Genomic DNA, 24,219 nt, shown 5'->3' on the forward strand with positions numbered 1-24,219 from the left:
CTTGACAAGTCAAAGGACAGCATTTAATATGGACCAAGTGAGAAAATTGTTATATAAGAAAAAAGGTGATTAAAGGTACTTTCAAACTTATGAGTGCAAAGATAACTACTAAGACAGAAATACAAAAATATTTTTTAAATACCAAAGGAAACACAAACTAGAGAAGAAATACAATAAATATACCATAGTATACACAGTTTTTATAAAATAATGTGACAAAGTGGAGAGCAAACTTACCAGTCATATTAATAAAAGTGAATAAACAACTCATATTTAAACACTAAATCAAAAAATTCTGAAAATGCTTCAATGTTCAATTTAATCATAATAATTTTATTATTTTAAAGTTTTACAATAAATACCATTCACTTCTTGGAAGCCTAAACAAACAAAAACACAAAGCAACACTCTACTGCATTGTTGCATATTTGCAAAAGACACATAAAATGTAGTGAATTTAAAAGCTTATAATAAAATTTTGGACAAAAATATACCAAAATGAGGCAAGAAGAAAGTGGAGATTGCAATACTGAACACAGGCAAAAGTTAAATTTGTGGTGAAGGTGCATGATGTATTCAACCTAGTCTCTAACAATTTGAGAGAAAAAGAAATGAGTGACGCAAACCATCAATCAAAATATTAAAAATTCATGAATCTGCATCTTCTTGAAAATTTTATTTGTTTGATATTATTTTAAAATTAAACCTGAAAGTAGTGGGTTTTTTCCTACACATTTTGCTATATTGGCAAAGGGATCTTTTAGAATTTGTGCAGCATGATGAAAATTAGGGATTTGGAAAATCTAAAAACCTATATCTCAAATTTATTCTTCGAATTTCACTAAACAGTTAAGAAAATCCCTAACCCAGAATTCTTGCCATTCTTTCAAGAATTGGCTCAACCTCATTGTATTAGTTTCCCGTTGGTGCTGTAACCATTTATGATAACCTAGTGACATAAACCATAAAAATGTATTATCTTACAGTTCTAGAGGTCAGAACTCCAAAATGGGCTTCACTGGGCTGAAATCAGTGTGTCAGCAGCACCAGGTTCTTTCTGGAGGCTCCAGGGGAGAATGTGTGTCCTTGTGTCTCTGCTTCCAGAGACTGCGGACCTCCTTGGTTCCTGGTCCCTTCCTCCCTTTCAAGGTCACCATCAGTAGGTTGTGTCCTTCTCACACTGCACCTCTCTGACCTTGCCCTGGCCTTCACATCTCTTTCTTTGACCCTGACCCTTCCACTTCTAAGGACACTTCTCAGTATGTTGGGCCCACCTGAGTAATCCAGGACAATCTAGTTTTAGGTCAGCTAATGATCAATTTTAATTCCCTTTCTCAGGTTCCAGTTATTAGGATGTTGACATATTGGGGGCCATGATTGTGTTTTCTACACTCACCTATGAAGTTTTCCCAGAAAGTCACCCAGAAAGATTTAAGTGCTTCTTCTTTTGTTTTACTATGACACCTTTTATAGCTCCCCAATGAGGTTATTTTCACATTTTGTTGGACTGTCTCCCTGGTAACTTACGAGCTCTGAAAGAAGAGGAAACTTGTTTTTTCATCAGATATCCTGAGTGCCTTGCACAGCTAATTATATAATACTGTTTCCACATGTCAATTTATTTATGTATTTGTTTGTTGTTTGTTTTTGGCTGCACCACGTGGCTTGTGGGATCTTAGTTCCCTGACCAGGGATTGAACCCATGCCCCCTACAGTGGAAGCATGTAGTCCTAACCACTGGACTGCCAGGGAATTCCCCTCCGTATGTCAATTTATAACCACGTTCTTGCTTTAAAAGAACCACTTTTCATAAGAAAATATTCTCGTCAATTGTAAAACCTGATATTATTTTTCATATTTATATGTTTTCAGTATATGTTGCCTGAATCTCTCAGAATTAACTTGTAATTTAATGACTATAGAAGGTCATTTTAGGATCTAGTCCTTGTCGGTGTGTTCAGCCTTAATTTACTAACTTCCTACACATTGTTCTATATTTTACCATAAAGAGCTACTTAACAATGTGGTTATATTTGGGAGTTTTCTATATTCTAGAATTACATGCTTTATCTAACATCATTGCTTAAAAATCTCCAAACTTCTCCTGCTCTTTCACGCCTCCCTTTGTTGGCAATGCTGTTTTCTAGTTGGACTGGATCTTGTTTCCTCATTGTACTTCAGTTACTTCTTTCTGTATATGTGTGTTCTGCTGTTCAATTAAACATTTTTGAGGGCAGAGACCCTTTCTAATTGTGTATCCTCGTGGAGTACAGCAGTACTTATCACATCATATTATCTAATAAATATTCATGTAATGAGAAAAGAGACCATGTTCCATGGAAGTATAAACTGAGTAGGGATTAGAATGTGAATGTTTTAAAGAGTAGCTCGACTGTCAAGGTTGTGAGGAGTCAAAGGGCCTGATCCCTGGGTCTTGAAGAAATCACACTGGGCAACCTGATTAGTGTCACTGAGCCTAAGTGTCCTCCTCTGTAAATTAGATACAAGATTATGATTTCTCCTAATACAATGTTTCAGCTCTGTGGCAGCATTTATTATAAGAGCTAGAGATACAGAGGTAAACAAAACACAAATAAATACAATTAGTGCCTGTCCTTATAGAGCTCACATTTTAGTGGGGGAAAAACAAGGAAGAATATATACGTGTGTGTGTGTGTGTGTGTGTGTGTGTGTGTGTGTGCGCATGCCAAACAGTAATGAAGGCTATGAAGAAAAGCCATGCAGAGCAAGGGAACAAGGAGTAATCCCAAGGCAGGGGCAGTGGGTGCAGGATAGAGATGTTCATTAGACTGGCTGTGAAATGTCTTCCAGGTGTGAATCCTGGGACAGCGTTGGAGCAGAGACCTAAACAGCAAGAATGCATGAGCCTGAGTGATACACCGTGGATCAGCATTTCAAGCAGAAGGTAGAGCAAGTGAAAAGATGAGAGAATGCAAGTAAATTTGTAGAGTGCCTGGAAAATAAGCAATATAAGCAGGCACTGGATGATATATTTTTCTTTTTTGTATGAAAAATGTTGTTTTAATAGAATTAAATGTACAAAGTGTCTGGAATATAATTAGGCAATCAAATATCACTGCTTCTCCTTTATTTAGAAGGTACACTCAAAGAATATTTGTAGAGGACCTACCATCAGACAGATTATTTCTTTTATCGTGTGCTTTGGTCATGGAGAGCCACTGGGAGTGGATGGGAGGAAACATTTGGTGATGATGGTACAGTTAAGATTCTGGATTCATAATGTGTTTCTTACCTCTTTAACTTTGCATCCATAATACATTTCTAGGGGCTATCCTCAAAATAGCTAACATGGCATTTTAAAGAAATGTAGTAATTCAGTTCTGTAACTACTGGACACAAAGACACTTTCAATGTGCAGATAATTTGTATGGCTAAAGCCCATTGCTTAAGTATTTCAGTGTGTCCAGGAGATATAAATATCGCTAGGCAGCACTCAGTGAGTTCTGGGAAATAAGAGCCTGATATATGGGGCAGCTGCTACTAATAAGCCATGTTCCCGCCTCCCCTTCTGCCTGTGGCCTCAGGAGAAAGGGGAGATGAGATTGCAGCCTTCGTTCCCTCAGGGAGATGGCCCCTCAGCTGTTAGCTTGCTGAACAACAGCAGAGGGAGGGTAGACCAGCTGGCTGGGGACAGACCTTCTTTCTCTGTGACCCCCTCTTGGGAGATGGGCTCAAATAGAAATGCAGAAGAGCGAGTCAGACCTTCCTAGAAGCAGTGAACTGTGCACAGGCCTGAGAAAGGCAGGCTGTGTGTTCCAGTAAGACAGGCACAGGCTGGGGCAAAGCAACTTGAACTCTGGCATTGGTTACCGGACTTGAGTAGTCACTTTCCAATTTTTCTCTGTTTTTTCCTATCAATAAACTAGAAGTCTTTGGACAATCTCCTTATAATCCCCTCCAGCTTTGAAAAATGTCTCCTGTTTTAAAAATAAACTGAGATAACGGTCATGATACTGTCAGAAAAGAGAAGCAGCGTATGAACACATGGACGTTTTCACTCTGTTCTGTCCGTGGCCCCATGTTCATAAGCACTTTCCTTATGGACAAGCTGTCTTTCCTGGAGAGATCATTGACAATCCTAACAAAGTTATTACCACACAAGTGGACAAACTTTTTTTCAACTGTCATTCACTCACACTTTCTCTCTCTTTTGCTTTCTTGCTTTTGCTGTAATAGAAAAGTAATATATAAGGGACTTTTAAAAAATATCAACCACATATGTACTAACATAATGTAATTTCTGCTGAAAAATTGAAAAAGAGCTCTGAAGAATAGCAGATGAACCTGGTTCTAGAGACACTTTAGCCTGACATGAATTCTCCACTCAACCTCTAATTATGGAACCTACTGCTAGCTTCTTAAGCACTTTTTTTTAATCTATAAAATTATAATAAATCACGTCAATGGACATAAATTATCAATAATAGGTGTTTTTCACTGATGGTCTTCCCTTTTCTCTCATCCATTCTTACTTACAATGAATGTGTGTATAATTTATAATGACGCTTTTTTTCCACCAAAATGTTATTGGATGGGATATATTTAGCTGCTCTCTTGTGTTTGCGCCTCAAAGCAATTTCCATTAGAAAATATTGTTGAAAGCAACTTAAGTATCCATCAACAGATGATTGAATAAAAAAGATGTTGTACATATACACAATGGAATACTACTCAGCCAAAAAAGAATGAAATAATGCCATTTGCAGCAACATGGATGGATGGACCTAAAAATTATCATACTAAGTGAAGTAAGCCAGACATAGAAAGACAAGTGTCATATGATATCAATTATATGTGGGATCTAAAAAAAATATACAAATGAACTAATATACAAAGAAACAGACTCACAGATACAGAAAAAATAAAGTATGGTTACCAAAGGGAAAACGAGAGGGGAAAAATTAGTTCAGGATTAAAATATACATATTACTATATATAAAGTAGATAACCAACAAGGACCTACTGTATAGCACAGGGGACTATATTCAATATCTTGTAATAACCTCTAATGGAAGAGAATATGAAATATGTATATATATTTATATATATATGTGTATAACTGAGTCACTTTGCTGTACACCTGAAACTAACACAACATTATAAATCAACTATATTTCAATAAAGATTTTAAAAATATATTGCTTATAATCACTCTGTGAGCATCTTCCCATGTGTGTGTTTTGTTTTTGTTACCTTGCTACTTCCCTAATTGTGCCCAATGTCAAGGCCATGGCTGTGGACATGTGTGTCCATTCCAGCACAATAGCTAAGCCCTGGGCATGTTATTCTAAAATGACTCAACACAGTAACAGGTATAAAATTTGGCATGCTTTTCTTTTGCTCTTAATTTGTATTTTACTTCATCACTCTTTAGGTTAAACTAATTTTTGAAATGGGCTTGTTTCTTATTTGTGTGAAAGCAAAATCAGAGACTCTTGTGACACATTGGCAGAAGACAAGGACAGGGTGTAAGGGTTACCTTCTATTTTCTTGGACATCAGATAAATTCCCAGAAAATGCACAAGTTCATGCTCTCCCCTCCTCAGAAAGAATATGCTTGGATGGCATAGTTCTCTAGTACCATGGGGTCAGAAAAAGATGGGCCTCTTGATGACAGGCAACAGTAGGGAGGAATTTCAAAGAACTGAAAATCAAAATCATGCTTCCTTGGATTAATGGCAGAGATAAGGTATTTAGGCTGCTTTTTAGAAAGCTCCTTTTGTATTGAGATTTTTTCACAGGGTAATGATACTGAATTATTTAAAATAATCAATAGTTCTTTTGACAAAATAATAATCATATGTAGAGAGATTTGGAATGAAAAGATCTCATAATAAATGTATGACAAGTCTAAGCAGTGGGACAACCATTAACATGGCTGTCTAATTCTAAGGTAGCAAAGAGTCTGTTAAAAACCCTATTTTCCGCCCTGAACATATTCAGTCCTTGTAAGTCTATCATATTCTCCTCACAAATCTCAAAAAATGCCCTGCTATTTTCTTCAAAGAATCTGATAATAACTTTGGCGTCTAATTGTGCATGGGCTGGGCTTCACTGTGTTCATGCTTCAGAGGAGATGGAGACTGTTTTCTGACTCTTGGGAATTCATATTTATTAATTATCACCCTTCTTTTTTTAGATTATTTTTTTAACCAGTTGTGCCTGGGGCTCTGCACTGGAGAGGTTTGGAATCCAGGCCTGGCCAATCTCAACCACTCCCAAAGAGAGTGGGACAGTTAAGGGGTTCCACTAGGTCTGAAGTGTCCTTCAGGGAAGGATCCAAAACTTAAGGAAAACTGGCAAGTGGCAGCAAAGGGCTGAAGACCAGGGCCCTTAGACTGAGAGAAGGAACCGGCAGAAACAGCCTCACGACTCTGAGAAATGACCATAGCAGCGTTCTCTCCAAAACAACCCAACCTTTCTTCTTTCCATGGTGTTTGCATTGTACCAGACTCACTACACCCCACACTTCACAGAACCCAGCATTCCTCTTTGCACACATAAGCACTCAACACTCTATGACTTACTTAATCTGATTACTACCCTCCCTAAAATATAATTATTTTAGAAATCAGAATATTTGCATCAACTGTCTCAGCTTGTCCTCTTTGGGTAGGTCCACTGACAAGGGAAGCCAGATAATAATTAGGACCAAGGGGCTTAGATGAACAGTCCAAACGTTTTGTAACTCAGTCCCTAAGAGCCTGATATTATATCATGTGTCTCTGCAGGATAGAGTCATTTTGTCTCAGAGACTAGAGCTCCAGGTTCAGGGACCAATTATAAGAAGCCAGCCAGGGGCTTCCCTGGTGGCACAGTGGTTGAGAGTCTGCCTGCAGATGCAGGGGACAGGGGTTCGTGCCCCAGTCCAGGAAGATCCCACATGCCGCGGAGCGGCTGGGCCCGTGAGCCATGGCCGCTGAGCCTGCGCATCGGGAGCCTGTGCTCCGCAGAGGAAGAGGCCACAACAGTGAGAGGCCCGCGTATCGCAAAGAAAAAAAAAAAAGCCAGCCAATATTTGACCGTATTTTCTAAGCTTCTTATTAGACTCAGCTCCTTTCGTAGTAACCATAGATGCCGTAGATCTCCTTTAGATAAGCAAATACTTCAGTCTTGTTGCAAATAAGTTTTGACCTTTATCTCTAGGTGACTTTGCCTGGCCCTGCTTGATCCATTATGTGTTGATTTACAGTTTATCTCCCAGTGGACAGCCTTATAGGTCTGAGTTATTTGTTACATCTCATTGTCACCTGCTGTACTGATGAGAGGATTTTCAGCACAACCACCAGTAGACCAGTATCTGAGTAGGAGAGCTTGAATCCTGTTGTCGAGCTAGACCCTGGGGATGCAGGGAGCATACAGACCTGTGCCCTTCTCCATCCCCCAGTGGCTCTCCCAGGTGATGCTTGGGTCAAGTTGAACAGATTTTCTAGGAAGTTCTGTTCAGTGAACCTCCTGTGACCTACCTCCTGTCACTGCGAGTTCTCTGAACAGTCTCTATCCCTGACCAAAATTTACACTCAACATCAATCCTGATGCCACACACTGTCCTCGGAGAAGGAGAAGACATTGGGAAAGGTGAATAAAGGGTCACAAGGTTGTTCCCACAATTCAGCCACCCTGTCTATATACAGCTGAGACGTGTGCCCAGGAGGTGGTGGTCACTCCCAAGGTCACAGAGATTTTCAGGCAAACTTCTTAAAAGGAGTTAGGTCTGTTAGCTGTTGGACTTTGAGAACGTCTGTTTTTCTCTCTGAACTTCATGTGTGAACCAGCATGACAAAATTTGTCTTGAAGTATATTGCGACTGCATTAGGCTAATGTTTATTTCAGATATGTTTTCTTAGGCAAAGGTTTTATCTAACCCACTGCATTTGTGGGTTTCAGTTTCAAGAAAGGACAGCCATCAGCTAGTATGAGATGCTTCTCAGCATCGACTGACAAAAATAGTGTTTTTAGAGTTTGAAGCAAGCTCTAAAAAGAAGAGAAAGAGAAAGAGATCCTTTAAAAATGTTTTCTTTACTACGTCAAGAATCAAATGTGAAAAAGCCAGATGGTAGAAGTTTATACATAGTGTGGCACATTCCCTTATTTCTGCCTCTGATATTTCTATCTCTTGGCCACAAGGTTTAGTGGAGGACAAGCAGTTGTCAGGGAGAATTCACAGTCCCAGGTACCACTTCTTCCTGGTTTGATGGGTGGAGAAAGGATGCAGGGGAAGAGAGAAGACTCCGTGTTTCTCCTATAGCCCAGCACGATGGGGGAAGGTGGCCTGAGCAATGTGCAGATGGGCATAGAGGAACTTGAGAATGGGAGGGACCATGGAGTAATGCCAGGTGTGCTGAGGGACAGCTCAAAAGAGTCTAGGAAATCTCTTCGGATGGCCACTCACCACCTGCACGGTGAATGGCCCGGCACCTGCAGCAGCATCTGGAGATGTGAGGCAGAGGCCGTTCTTCCTGCTTTTTGTGGTCCACGTGTGATGGGCCTTCCTGTACTCCCAGGTCAGGGGACACAGGCCTCCCAGGGCACTTGAAAACCATTGGAGCCTGGGGTCAAGATGAAGAGGCTAAATAGTTTGAGATGTCAAAACTGGAGGCAAAATGCCAGGTACACGTGCTCCAGCAGTGAATCCTTAAAAGCCAAAATACCAGACAGGCCACCTGCAGCACAAACCAGTGATGGTCATACTAAGTTTAATGAATTGGACTAATATTCACTTTTGGTAGATGTCCCTCCTAAGCAGGCTGGGAGGAACGTCAAGAAATTAGAAATTAGAGCCAGGCACCAAGAAATATATTATTATTGTTATTGTTACTACTAAAGAGAAAATAAACTACATATAAATGATATATTCTCTTTATATTGAGAAAAATGTGGGGATTCTACAACATGAAGATTAAATAAGATGAGGGAAATTAAATGTCCAACAATTATCCTCTGGCCCATAGTAGGGAAGGGGTTTTCTTTCTTTTATTTATTTATTTTTTTGCGGCACACGGGCCTCTCACTGTTGCAGCCTCTCCCGTTGCAGAGCACAGGCTCCGGACGCGCAGGCTCAGCGGCCATGGCTCATGGGCCCAGCCGCTCCTGTGGCATGTGGGATCTTCCTGCACCGGGGCACGAACCTGTGTCCCCTGCATCGGCAGACGGACTCTCAACCACTGCGCCACCAGGGAAGCCCAGGTAAGGGATTTTGTATCAGGAGTTTTCACTGTGAGGTCTAGTGGGGGGACCCTGGAGTTAAGAGTGATCTGAAGGGTTCCTGGCTTCTACGACTGAGTGATTGGTGTGGCCTTTCACCCAGAGAAGGAAAAGCAGAGCAGAACAAATCTCAGAAGAAAAGATCGAGGGGTCACCTTTCTGGAGCTGCTTTTGAAATCCTAAGAATAGATGCTGAGTATCTCAGTGGAGAGGCCTGATCAAGAGATGTAGTTTGTGAGATAACTCTGTACAGACACTGATTATAGGCATTGGCAGGGGTGAGATTGCCTGGGGTACAGAATAGAAAGAAAAGTCTCAGGCCCTGGCCATGTGGAACATCCAGGTCATGAGAATGTGGCCACCAAGGGCCAGAGAAGGAGAAAATAATGAGTCCTGGTCATCAAGGCAGAGGTTACTTCAAGAAGGGCAAACATCTTCAAGGGATGTTTTGATGGTTCATATTTTTTTCCATCTCCAAATAAAATCTATGTAGTCTAGAAAATATATCTGGTTATCTTTTAATGTAATAAAACGTGTGTATCTAACGGGAAGAACTCCATTTAATTTTGGGGTCTCTCAGTGTCAAGCTGAGCGGTCTTTAACAATTGCCTAACTGCTCCAAATCTCCTTTTTCTAAAGTACAAAATGGGATTTTAATAATCATAAGGCTGTTGCAGAACAAATGAGATCACGTAGGTTGAAGTGCTTTTGTTATTAGATGCGTGTATGTATGTCAGCGTTTTTCACCAGCCATAAGTTCCTCCGGCTCAGCGGCTTCTCTTACAAAGTTTGTATTTAATATTTGTCTAAGTAGTGAATGAATACATGGACCTTGCTCATTAAGTCTTCTTTCAAAATGTGTGATTCAGGTACATGTTTACACTTTACAGATATTCCAACAAATTGCAAAGAAAGGAAAAATGAGTGTTTGTTATAGATGGCGTGCCCAAAAGTCATCTCCAATAGTTTCTCCTTTTTCCCATTTCAAGTAGTTCACACAGTCCTATGTTTCAGCAGAAAAGGGGACCTTTCAGTACTGCCTCATAACTGAACTAAGTGAACAATTACAAATACATTTTTACTTAGTCAAGAAGTTAACTTCTCTAAAAATAAAATCGCACCATTTGAAACACTAATCCCCATGAGCCAAACTTCCAAGCTCTATGCTTTATATTTTGTTTTCAATTAGTTTCTGATTTCTTTTTACATTCTACTTGAAATTTAGTGATTTATATCTTTGTCATCAATCATTAATAAATTTTTCAAATCTATTGACCTACCTTTATTTACCTTACTAGACTATAAAGACTGAAAGAGAGATATCATGAATTCTTTCTTCATAAAATCTACCCTAATTTTAGAACGTTCCTTACTACATCACAACAAGCTTGTTAAAGAGATGTTTGTTCAGTGAATGAAAAAATGAATGAATGAATAGATCAATGCCAAAGTAAGAGAGAACTTGTATTAATTTATAGTTTTCCTGTTTTTCAGATACATTGCAGGCAATAAAACTAATATGATACACAGCAGTGTTTATATATCAATCTTTTTTTTTTAATTCCAGGTCGAAGAAGAGATATATTGAAAGAAACACCCATAAAGTGAAAAGCCATTACTCTCTGTTTTTTCATTTTCATTTTTCATTAGGTATGAAACTCAAAATACTCAAGAATTCATGTTCATACATGGCCCCCAGGCTATATCTAAAGCATGTTGTTTTTCTCCAAAATAGTTTAACCTCCTTTTGACATGTGAAGATCAAAATTTAAAGCCTTTTAATTTTTAAAATTTAGAATCATGTCCAGTAAACATAACCCCATCTGACAACATGCATTCTTTCAAAACTTCTCCGTTTTTGTCAGAGGGAGAAGCATGCCACAGGTTAGCAATTTGCCTGTCAGGGATCCCTCAGCCTGCTCTCGCCTATTTGAACTGAATCCAAGTAATTTAGTAAAGGTATTAAATGTCTTCTCATTTCTTTCTGATTTGAAAAAACATAAAACCCTATAGGGTCTTTAATTTTGAAAAGACATTTTATTTTAGTTTATTTTATGTTTTCTTGAAATTTTATATCCTTAAATAGTTTCATTTCACTCCAGGTTATCTTAATGCAGCTCTTGATATGAAAATCTCATGAAATTCTTTAGATGGATGGCAATTATTTATCTGATTTGCATTTTCCAGCCTAAAAAGAGGGATAATTCTTGACTATAATTAATTAATCTTCTGTTGTATACTATTTTAAAGTTTAAAAAAAATATTTCACAACATTAGCTTATTTGGTCTGTGGTAGGAAGAACAGAGATCAAATATCCCACATTATAAACAGGGAAATAATGTTCAGAGAGGTTAGGTGACTTTCCTGAGATCACACAGCTATTGGCAGAAATGTGACTGAAACGCAGCTCTTCTCTACCTCATTCCTATGCCTGCTGCACTGAAGAGCTTGAACAGCTTTCAGCTCCCTGGAGCCCCAGAGAGAAAGAGCAAAGTTGCTTCTGCTCCAGGTCTAATCCTATGTGAAGTTGGGATACATTGAACACCCTTAAGGTTCAGATACCATGCACTCCCATAATACATCTTCTGTAATTAAAGTAATTCTAGAGGGTTTCTGTCACTTGCACATTTATGACCTTTATCATAAACACTCTGAAATTTAGTATTTTCACTAAATTTTCTCATCAGTAATATCTACCTTTATGAAGCCATGCAGTGGGGTGGAGGTGGGAATTAGGTGATGGATGTTCCTCCAACAAAGACAAATACACTTGGAAGGAAAACCACACGCTGGTCCCTATTCTAGGAGATGTGGATAGTAGGGAGCAAGGCTGAAAGGGTCCTGCTAACATGTTCTACTGCAAAGACATTAAATGTAGACAATGACATGAATATTCTTTCTTCTCACATCAGGGAGACCTATGGTTCATTTTTTTGCAGAGTCCACTTGGGCCTAGACTATGAATGTGTTAGGACATCATGCTTCTGATTTCTTTCTTCAGTTGACTCTTTGAGATTAAGATATGGAAATCCATTGGCTCCCTGTCTTGTGTCTAAAATGATGTGTCTGTGATCATTTCCAGATCTTCTGTTCTGATATCCAAGTCTCTCTTGGTGCAGAGAGACAGGATCTCTGAGAGAAGAGCAGCCTTTATGTGCTGAGGCTTCAGGGTTGCTGAGGAAGCCAGAGGGAGACCCAGGAGGGAGATTTTCCTGCAAGACATGGCCGTGAGACCATCCTTTTCTCAGTACTCAAAGTTTCCATTGCCTTCCAGTTCAGGGTCAGGGGCGAGACTGTCCCCCAGAAGCTCATTCTCATTTCTCTCAAACAGAACTCAAATAGGAATCACAAAAATGATGAAGGGGTGGGGAAATAGGACTCCAGGGGGACTTTCGAGTAGTGGATTTTTTAGCGTAGAGAAAGAACAGCTGAGGGTGACTTCATGAAAGTCTAACCTTGCAGCAGGTTGAAGAAAACGTTCTTGAACCATAAAAGGGATGGTCTAAGGCGAGGGGAGCCATCACCAGTAAGTAGCTCTTGGAGGCTGGTTATGAGCATCCTGAGAGGCAGGCACGGGCTAGCTGGAACTGAGCCCCCTGTCCTTGGACTTGAGGTTGAAGCCTCCAGCTGAGAGTGAAGCTGCACGTACCTCCGATGCAGTGGGGTCTTCTGCTCCACGTGCCATCAGGAAGGAAAGCCCAGGCTCCGGGAAGAAACAGACAGGTACTGCTTCTCTCTGAGGAGCATCTGTAGGTATCAGACACCCAAGTCCTATGTGTTATGTGTTTTCTCCATGCCGGCCATCAACAATTCAAATCACCAGACGTTTATTGAATTCTTTTTATGTTTCATGTTATCTTTATTTTTTTGCAGACTTCTTCAGGTTTTCTGAAAATGTTTATTCCTCAACTGTAAAATAGAGGAAAACATCCTGATTCACTACCTTAGGGAGTTATTGTGAGTATAAAAAGAAAAGATAATCTGCATTATTTCAGGGCACCTCACAAAAGTTTGTTATTAGGTCAATACAGGGGTATTGTAGACTGCTGCTGTCGTCTCCCACCTGCTCATGAGGGCCAAAGTCAAACACAGTCAAATATTTAGGAATTTTGTGAGCTGGGTATTCATCTGTTGGTAACTTGAAATTGGCCCTGGTGGGAGTATTTACAATGCAGAAATCAGAGAAGGCTACAAATCAAAGTTTCTTCTGCTCCCCTGGAGAGCCAGTTTACTTAAACTTCCCTGGCTACAAGTACATTAAATGAGATTTATATTTATTTATGTTTGATTGGGAAAAGAAGACAATATTTTAAAATTATATATATATGTATTTTAAAGTTGAAATAAAATGATGTGCATTTTTTAAACAAAATCTAACACGCAGCAAAAGTCTTTTTACCAGGTGAAAGCTGGTGTGTGTCTGTACCTATGACACAGACTTGATTGTATGAACAAGTTCATTACCTTCTACCTTTTCACATCAGACAGAAGTTGAAGCTCAGGGGGTTCTTGACCACCCAACCTCTGACTCACTGTGCATGATGGCATCTGTGTGGTCCTTGGTTGAGCTGACCCTTCCTTGACTCTTCTTGGTGCCAAAGTAGGTCCCAGGGAAGAGTTGGCTTCCAGCCTGGGTACGACAATCTTTTTGTGGCCTTCTTGACCTGAAATCAGGGGCCACGGGGATCCTCAATAAGTGTGTCCACATGGATTTACACATCTCTTAGCTTCATTAGATGGAATCTGTGTGACTCTCTCTTGTCTTTGCTTTTGTTACCATTTTTAGAGAGTACCATGTTTACCATTTTGAAAATTAAATTTAGAAACCATTTTATTGAAAAAATTGAATTGTTTTTCATGTTATCTATTTCTATATGGTAATGATATTTCCAAATGATGGATGATTGTTGATAAAGCCAACTTCTTATAATCAATACTGGAGGTTTTCATTAGAGAAAGGACATGACTGACAAGTTACTCCAAAATTGGCTGAACAGGAGCTTGTGCATTTTCAGGGGACAGGATTGCATTTTTTTTTTAGCTGAATGATTCCAGAGCATCTGGGGATGTGGTAGTGCATATAACTGTGTAATTATTATATGCGGTGGATAGGAGAGAAGACAATTAAGACTGCTGTTCAGCTATTTGCACTCTGAATGCAAGAACGTTATCTATTATTTTTACTGTGGGATTCTCAGCATCTAGAATAGTGGCTGGCACATGGTAGATGTTTGACCCATACTCACCAATGGGTAAAAATAAACAACACCGAACAAGTCATTACTTCCCTCTGGAACAAAATCCTCCCCATTACACAATTTGGAAGGCAGTTGCTGTGGTACTTTCTACCACATGGATTTTGAAGTCAGTCAGACTTTTGTTAAAATCCTTGAAAGCATAGTAGCATGGATGGGCTGTTTATTGGTTTTGACATTTGCTTCATATGAAACAGAGATCATAACTACATAGCAAAATTCTTGTGACTGCAAGTCAGAAACTATATTTGAGGTACTATCTATACAGTGTTTTAAACATGAACTATATTCATAGTATTAGCACATTACCTATCACACAGGGTGCTTAAATAAATATGAATTTCCCTGTCTCTCCCTGGGAATCTAGGACCCCCTCTCAGGGAGGATTGGTGTAATGGGTGAGGGGAATCACTTGACTCGGGACCCAGGTGGTGGAGCCACAGGTGCTGCATTGTTACAAACATCTGGGAGCATGTAGAACTTGCTCATATGCTCATGTAAAACTGTTCATATGTTTTATTTTAATGAAGCTTTTGCACTCGGCAGAAAAAGATGTGCTGAATACAGTCTGCTTTTCATCATCATAAGTTCACTTTCAATGATTATTAAAAGTAGCTTACCGAGTATATGGAATAGAAATGGATACACATGAGTCCAGAATGCGAAGCTTTATTGCAAGTGGAGAAAGTGACCCCAATGAGCATCCTGCTCTGTCTTGATAGCCTTGATCAGCGGCTGCACACATTAGATGATTAGACCTTTAGTGGCAGCCCTGTCATTTTGTCCTCTTACAGAATCTTACCAATCAGTATTTCTGTCTCACACTTTAACGTTTGGTGGGTCTGGCTGTAGATCTACAGGCACTTAATACCTTTCCTATTGATTTATTTCTCAGAGGAGAAAAATAATTTATTCAACACCATTTACTGATCTTGTACCTGGTGTCAGGCACTGTGCTGAGCTCCAGGAAGGCAAAAGTATAGACAACACATATTCCTGTCTTTCTGTCTGGTGAGGGCTGGAGACATGCAATCCATTCATCTCACCGAAATGTGCTGAGTGATCCAGGGGTGATGTGTACAGGAAGCGCTATAGGAGAATCAACGGGGTAGCAAAAAAAAACCTTTTAGAGAATTGGGAATGGAAATAGCATTGGCCTGAGATTTTAATTACTTCAGGCTGAGAGAGCAATGAGCCCCTCAGCAGAACCTGGCCTCTGGAGCGCTGATGCTGTGTGTGCCACGTGACCCTCTGAGATGCTGGGACCGGAAAGGGCTCATGGCTTCACCTTGGCCATCCCTCAGGCTTGACAACTTTGGTGCGCTTCCTTGAAAGCTCCTCCTATAAAACAAGCTGGTCACCTCTACCGCAAATTTGGGCAGGGCCTGTCATCCTAGTCATTTGTATTTCCACATTCTGAATTCTTTTCAGAGATTCTGTGCCTTAAAGATCCTCCTTCCTAAGAGGAGAGGGAGCTTGGTTTCAGAAGTCTGTTAGAAACGATGGCTTTAATGCTGGAAGTATTTCCTGTAAGTAGGCATGCCTCCATGTGAACTCCTGACAGTAACAAAATTAACAGCTTTATTTACGGTGGCAGCAGCACTGAGCTGTCGCCCAGCTGATGACGCGTGAGTGCAATACATTACTGCAGTGAGGGGTTTTCTGATGTAGGTCTCAGAAGGTATAAGAAAAGCTTCAGTAGCAAGTTAATTAAGGAGGACAAGTCAAAGAAGAGTGAGACTTCAAGATGAAGATACAGATAGAGGAGGGTTTTTTGTTGTTTTGTTTTGTTTTTACCTGTGGGCTGTTCCAAAAAATGTTCAAAACTAAATTTAATGCCTCAGACTTCTTAGAGAATCAGCTTACCTACCATTAACTGATTAAGATGACCACTGTTGAGTTTTCTCTGTTATTAAGTCCACGGGAGATGCTTTTAAATTATTAAAATTACATCATTCATGCTGAGTGCTAATAAGACTGGATGGTATATTAGGAACATGAATTTGGGAGAGAGTCAGATCTTAGTTCAGTTTTTGGCTCTGCCACTGCATGACTTTGAAAATAGTCTTTACCTTCTCTGACCTTCAGTTTCCTCTCCAGGAGATAACAGTCCCTACTACATCAAGTTGTTCTAAGTTTGAGACAAAATCTGTAAAATGCCAACACAGGGCATGCATACAGTGAATGCTTATTAAATGGCAGCTCTTATTTATACTATATTAAATGAAAAAAATAATATTCCCAACAGAAACTGAGACAACTTATGTAGACATTTCTTATAAGGTCTTTAGGTATCTGTTATCATCAGTCGATTACATTTATTTTTTTTAATAGAATAAAATGTAATTATCCATAACCACGTGGTTATAGGTTAAACTTCAGGTTAAAAAGAAAAATCAGTAAAGAATTCATAACATCTTAGAATAGGGGATTTTTTCCACTTTTAGAAGTGGCTTTTGGTGAAAATGCAGAGTTTTGTTGAAATGGGGAGGAACTTGTTGTTGAGAGACCTGGTTGGATCCTGTCACTTCTTAGCTCTGTGACCTTGGGCAAGTCATTCAACTGTCTGATGGCCCCAAACCTCTTTTACAGCCACAAAATAAGAATGGTAAGATTTACCTCTTTGCAATGTTTTAGTGGTTTAATAGGATACTGTTAACATTTCTGATCAGTGAAGTTACAAAATTTACACTTGTCCTGTTTAAGCCTTGTAAGATTACAGGTCACTGAAAAAAGGCTGTAAATCAGACCAGAAAAAGCAGCATGAGTCTGGGGAAGGACATACCACCCACAAAAGAAGACAAAAATCAAACACATCTCTAGATCCCATAAAGAGAAGGAATTTGATGGCCTATAGAGAGTTGCTAGAATAATACCAGAGGACAGAGCATGTAAGGAAAGCAAGTCAGAGCAGTAAGATGAATGTTGAGTAGGTGATCACAACCTGAGGACTGTCCAGAATTCAGGGTTCAAGACCAAGCTGTGGGGCAGTGACAACCAGCCATGAGAGAGAACAAGGGAGGGAGATTGCACATGCGAGAACTTTCTACAGGTCCAAGCTGCCTTCCCCAAAAATGGCCCGAGCACTGGCTGCACTCACTTCTGATGTATCTTTTATAAAATCACATCCTGCGGGCCTGATATTCATAGGGCTATAAGTGTCATCGGAAGCCCGGTCCCATTAGGCATAAAACATGTATCACGTTTGGCCTGTTCATACCCAGGAGAGGGATATCACATGTAAAAAAGACAATACCAGACATTGTTGGAAAGTTGGCTTCCATATATCAAGAAAATCGGGCTTAGGTCTCCTGTTTGGGTGCTCAGACAAGAATGGAGCTCTTGCACCCACAGTGTCTATTGAGTGAACAATCTCCTAACATTGTTAGGAATTCTAGTACATCAATGGTTGAGAAATCTTTTTTTTTTTTTTCATGCTATTCCCTCCATGCTAGAGGCTAGGATTACTAAACTCTATTCCAGGTGCAGTAATGACATTCATCTTTCTATCCACCGTCCTCTGATGTGAAAGAGATCATTTCTACTCAAACACTTAAGGCCCGTGTTCTCTGTCACATTTGATGATAGGATTTCCCTTGCCTTTATTAGGTTTACATTATTCAGATACTGTATAAAAGAGCCATTGTTTTACTAAGTTAGAAAAATAAATTAAGTCTTTGAGTGGTGGATGACTTTGATAAGAAACTCTATTGGCGGAAATATAGGGAGTTGATATTTGTGATGTCTGTTTAACTCAAGGTATTTACCTGGGACGGCTCCAGCTAGGCAGTTTCTACGCAGGCAGCCACTGGCTCTGCAGGTCGAGCAGCTTTTCTGCTCCTTTTGCTAAATAGGGTGTTGGTTTGCAGTACACTGATTTCAAGCATGAGCTCTCTGTAGGCAATCTCCCTCATGTGTGCTCTGAGGATTTCAGGTTGGATTCCTGTGCCAGTTGAAAATCAAAACTTTCTTTTGTGGAAAATAAGTTGCTAGCACTTTGGGAGGGTTCTAATGAAAGAACCCAATCCAAGGTTATTCCAGAGAAGGATCTTACTACAACCCGAAAATCATTGGTTGAGCATTTGGTCATGGCAATAAGTTGATCTCAATTAAAGAACTAGAGACAGCAAAAGAAATAATTAAAAATGAAGTTAAAAATAACATTTATTGAATGTCTACTTCAAATTAGTTTCTATGCTAAGGATCTTACATGGATATTTATTTAATCTTCCCAATAAACCCTCTTTTATAGATGAGGAAATTGTGGTTCAGATAGATTAAGCTATGCACCCAAAGTCATATTCCTAGAAAATAATAAAGCTGACTCCAACATCCATGCATCGTCTATTAGCTCGGCTTAACTCTGTGGCTTTCATTTTCTACTATCATATTATACAATACTACTCATGATGATTAACCATGAGTGATGGTGTTGCTTGACTATTTAGATTGGTAATTGAATCAGTCACAAAGGTTTACTTAAAAATTGTTTAAAAAACAAAAGAGATATTTATATATGCCTACATTTGATACTTGTATGAATAAAATATTTTATGGTATAATTATTCTTTTTAAAAATTAATAAACATAATTTTGGAAATGAGTGGAGTTTTTAAGACTAAAAATGAAAGAAACTAATATAAGGTCTGTAATCTACTTGATAAAGTTGTTTCTCATGATGGTACATGTTAACAATTCTGTTACCGCTATATATGTATACTGGAGTTGAACAATTAAATAAATTAAGTAAACAGCAAATTATCAGAGTCCAGTTTGAGTAGGAAGTTACAGATAAGCAAGGAAAGAAGGAAAGGAAGGCTAAAAGGATTCATCTGATGATGGATTAGAGTTAAAAACATTTAAAAACTCATAATTAGCTTAATATAGACACAGAAGGTTACATACAGACATATTTATAGATGCATGTATACACACAGGTTAGCATACACACATATACACACACATATCTCTTTTTATTCTGTCAGCCAAGAGGGCCTAGAAATAATGACACCCCTGTAGTAATGAGCATACTTAATCCTCATTTCTTGGTTTCTAATACCATTCTCCAGTATAGAGGACCCAAACTCCTTGGAGAGTTTGCTTATTCTAAGACAAGAGCAGAAATTTTACAAGATGATCCTGGAGTATCTTGGAGCACCAGAAGATATAATAATGAAAACACACACACACATACACACAATGATGGGACACAGGAGTCAACTGAAAAAGCTTCTGATGGCCAAACCTGGAAAAAATTGAGCAAAAAAAAAAAAGTAGTATTGAACTGTAACCCAAATCATAAAATACCTACGAGTCCATACTGGTGTGAATAAATGACTAAATAAGTACATGGAAGAGAACAAATAGCCCATACAGAAAATTCCCCAATAATTTAGATACTCTGCTCTCCGGAAGATGAAGAATAATTCAACACAACTTAAATGTGGGCTTCAGAGTGATTTGCTTCCAAATATTATTGTGTAGAAAACAGGGGGGGCGGGCAGGGGGAGAGTAACTTTACAGAAGAGAAACCTGACAGACACCTCAGGCAAGTGGTCACAGTCAACACCAACAAGGATAAGTCATATCCATAGTCTGTATCCTTTATGCAGGAAGATGAGAATGGCACTTTACCTCTGAGGTCTTCTCCAAGACTGAGAAAAACATCAGATAATCCAAATAGAGGGGCATCTACAAAATATCTGACCAATGGTCTTCAAAATTGGCAAGGTCATAAAACAAGGGGTCTGAGAAAATGTCACAGAGGATCTAGAAGTGTCACGACATGTAGCTATAATGTGGTATCTTGGAATAGAAAAAGGACATTTGGTAAAAACTGAAGAAATCTGAATAATACAGAGCCTTCATTAATTATAATATATCAAGACAGGTTCAACTGACTGTAACAAATGTTCCATACTAAAGTAAGCTGTCAATAATAGGGGAAACTGTGTGCGAGAGGCCTGGGAACTCTGTACTACCTTTGCATATTTTTTCAAAAATCTATAGCTGTTCTAAAGTAAAATTTTATTTTAAAAATCAATAAAGAATTTGAAATGCCTAATAGATTAAGTAATTAAATACATTTTTAAACTCAGGATCACTGCATTTTTTTAATGGTACAATCAGACTTATAGGAAGAACCAGGTAGAGATTATATTGTAGGGCCAGAGAAGAGAGCCTAGGGCTTTAAGTGCCTGCAGGTGGTGCTACACCCTGACCACTCTCCTAGCCAAGGACCCTACTAACCAGGTGGCCACAGATGTTAAGCTTCCTCTCACACCTCTCTTCCTGGGCTCTGAAAAGCAGAGGGTGTGCCTTGGATCTCCCATAATAACCAAGCCTCTTGACACTGGAGCAAGAAAGGTATAGGGTATGTGGGTGTGATATCTCCTGTGTGAAATGACACAAGGGTCCATAGCACCTGTCAGAGGTCATCAGGGTGGGATTTTAGGCAAATGTTCTGGCCTGCGTGTTTTATTTATGCCTAATTATTTGTATAACCAGAGTCAATTTTGTCTTCTTGCTTCACTCGTAACTGGATTCTAGTTCCTGGACTAGAACTCAGATTAATTGAAATAAACCTCACTAACTGGCTGACACAATATTTACAGGTTTTATCTCTGTGTTCCTGAAAAGTTTTCTGTGACTTACAAAGTTATATTCAATGATTTTGAGAGAAATTGAAGACCAAATATCAGGTGAACAATAAAAGTTGTGAGGAAGATATAAATAAAACATGAGTGGGAGACTACTACATAAAAACCTGCTGTGAGGTTCTGACATTTGCTAATAATGGACCAAAATATGGTTCTGGATTTTCTACCAAGCAACATATGAAAGGAAATATTATTAGATGTATAATTCACATTAAGATAAACTTGGGTCAGTTGGAACAAGTACAAAGAAGGCTTTCAGGGTTTTGGAAATATTCTGTTTCTTGGTCTGAGTACTGATTACACCGGTGTGCAGGTTGTGAACATCCACTAGTTGTATACCTCTATTATGTGAAATTTTCTCTATGCATATTCTACCTCAACATGTTTTTAAGTCAATAAAAAGGATTCAAGCTGAGAAGAAATTGAAAAATATCAAAGGAGATACTCGATAAAGTGCATTTCTTCAGAAATTAGGAGGCAACGAAATATCAGTTGTTTCAGTTGCTTTTTTCCAAGTTCTTCTGAGGAAAGCACCAAACAATATGTTAAATAATGCACACCATGCAGAGGTCTTATCTTTGTCTGTTTGAAATAAATACATTAATACACTGATGATGTTCATAGAGGTGTTTATTTAAGAATCTCAGTGAAAACCAGTGGATTCACAACAAAGTCTTACTTGTTACAATTCTAAGAAAGTGGCTCCAAAATGCTATCTTATGGGACACTTGGTCTCCTCCTGGTCTCCAGCAGTAGCCTTTTACCTGTCTCACTGTTAATCTCTTGCCCCAGCACAGCTATTTCCTCACAGAAGAAAGAATGTGACTCCCAACTCTCAGCACAGAGCCTTCCAGACCCTGAAAGATCCGTCCCTGCCCACCTCGCTAACATCTTTTCTTGGTATTGTCCCCTCTGTCCCAAGCTTTGGTCGCACTGAGCAAACACTTGGCTCAAAGCCATTTCTTCTTTGCTGCCTTTGCACTTGCTGTGCCTCTGTTTGCAATACAGTTGCCCCTTGATATCTGTGGGGGATTGGTTCCAGCCCCGCCCCCCATACCAAAATTCACAGATGTGCAAGTCCCCTTTATAAAATGGCCTGGTACAATGAGCCCTCCACACGCACAGGTTCTGCATCTGCAGTTGGTTGAACCCGTGGGATGCGAAACTCGAACTCAGATTGTTCTTTTCTCAGATATTTACTCTTAGGCTTCCTTCTAAGGATTCAGATCTCAGCATAAAGACCATCCGTTCAAAACCCTTCCCAGATAATACCCGCTTTGTCATTTCCCCACTCTACCACCGTTACTTTTAGTTTTCTTCATAACATTGATTAATATTTGAAATCACTATATTCTTTTACCTATTTAATGTTTCTTTTCCAATGAGAATATATATTTCCTTTTTTTTTTTTTTTTTTTTTTTGCGGTACGCGGGCCTCTCACCGCTGCGGCCTCTCCCGTTGCGGAGCACAGGCTCTAGATGCGCAGGCTCCAGACACGCAGGCTCAGCGGCCATGGCTCACGGGCCCAGCCGCTCCGCAGCACGTGGGATCGTCCCACACCGGGGCACGAACCCGTGTCCCCTGCATCGGCAGGTGGACTCCCAACCACTGCACCACCAGAGAAGCCCAAATATATATTTCTTAAACATAGAAGTGTAGCCTATCTTTTTACTGCTGGGTCCCAAAATTCTAGAATGGTGCCTAACATATGGCACACAAAATAAATGTCTGTTGCAAAAACAATTGGATGAATGAAGAGTGTGTAAATTAAGGGATCCGATGCATCTTTCTTGCTAGTCTTGGTTGCTGCGTACTTATAATGTCCTATAGTTACTTAGTACACTGGCAGTAATACTAAGTAATACCATTCCTTGGTATTACCTTTAAACCACTCTTAAGTAAATAATACCTTGCTACAAGTAACCCTGGAGTATTTCTAGAGTTTCCCTGTAAAATCCTGCTTGACTGAAAGTCCTCTATACTTGTGCATCAGTCTGCTTGATTTTTGTTTTAGAGCTTATGTTTGAACCCATGCTTGTGCTTTTTTGCCCTAGCATCTTAGCCATCTGAAAGACATCTCAAGTTATTTCACTTTTAGTCACTCTGAGGGAGTGTGTATCTCTTCTGTGTCTTTCCTCCTCCACCCCAGAGTTTTCCCCAAGTAAATTTAGTAAATGTCATATTGTTCGCATTTTACTTAAGATCACTCCAGGTATACCTTCAAATCCGGAGATGATCCCCCCAATTGTTTTTCTAAGATGTGGTAACAAAACACCATCATAAATTGAATTGTTTTTTTAAAAAATACTATGGATTCCTACAGTCCTGGGAGGCAGAACACCAAGCCTGGAGGAAATGTATCTGGCTATTTGGAATCCTGTACACAAGTTTGCAGCTGGAGGCTGAAAGACTACAGATGCTCTCGGATGTGAGGAACTAATACCTCGACTCACCTGCTACTGAAGAAAAGGAAGATTTTTATTATCTCACCTGAAGTAGGGTGGCTCCAGGATAAAATGCTTATCAGTGTCTTGGGCATCTACCTCTCTGCTCACCTCTTCTCAGGTGAGCCCACCTCCTGGCTTCAGGATAGAGGCTGTGATGCTGGACCACATATTCAGGCTCATCCACATCCAGCAACACAAGGGACCACTGCTTCCTGTGTGTCTGTTTTCTTTTGTTTTGTTTTAATTAAGGTTTTTCAGTTTTTCAGTCGACCTGCCCTCACATCCCTCCAGTCAGAAATATACCACACAACCCACAACATAAACCAAGTACTGGCAAGAAGAACGGAATTATTATGATTGGTTTCGACGAGTGGGGATTTATTGCGTTGATTCAGATGAAGGGCCATTTTTTTTTCCTTTAAACATGGTTATAGGCACCTAAAAACTTCCTTAGGGGTCTGTTAATAGAAAACAAATGGAAAATGGATGCTGTGTAGAAAATCAACCAGGGTTAATAGGGAAGGTGGGCAAGACAGACGGAACATGGTTGAGGATTGCTTGCCAATGCCCACAGGCCAAGTCAGCTTCTGGGGGAGCCACATGGGTGGAG

The sequence above is a fragment of the Lipotes vexillifer genome, unplaced genomic scaffold, assembly GCF_000442215.2.
Source record: "Lipotes vexillifer unplaced genomic scaffold, Lipotes_vexillifer_v1.1 scaffold356, whole genome shotgun sequence".
Taxonomy (NCBI): domain Eukaryota; kingdom Metazoa; phylum Chordata; class Mammalia; order Artiodactyla; family Lipotidae; genus Lipotes; species Lipotes vexillifer.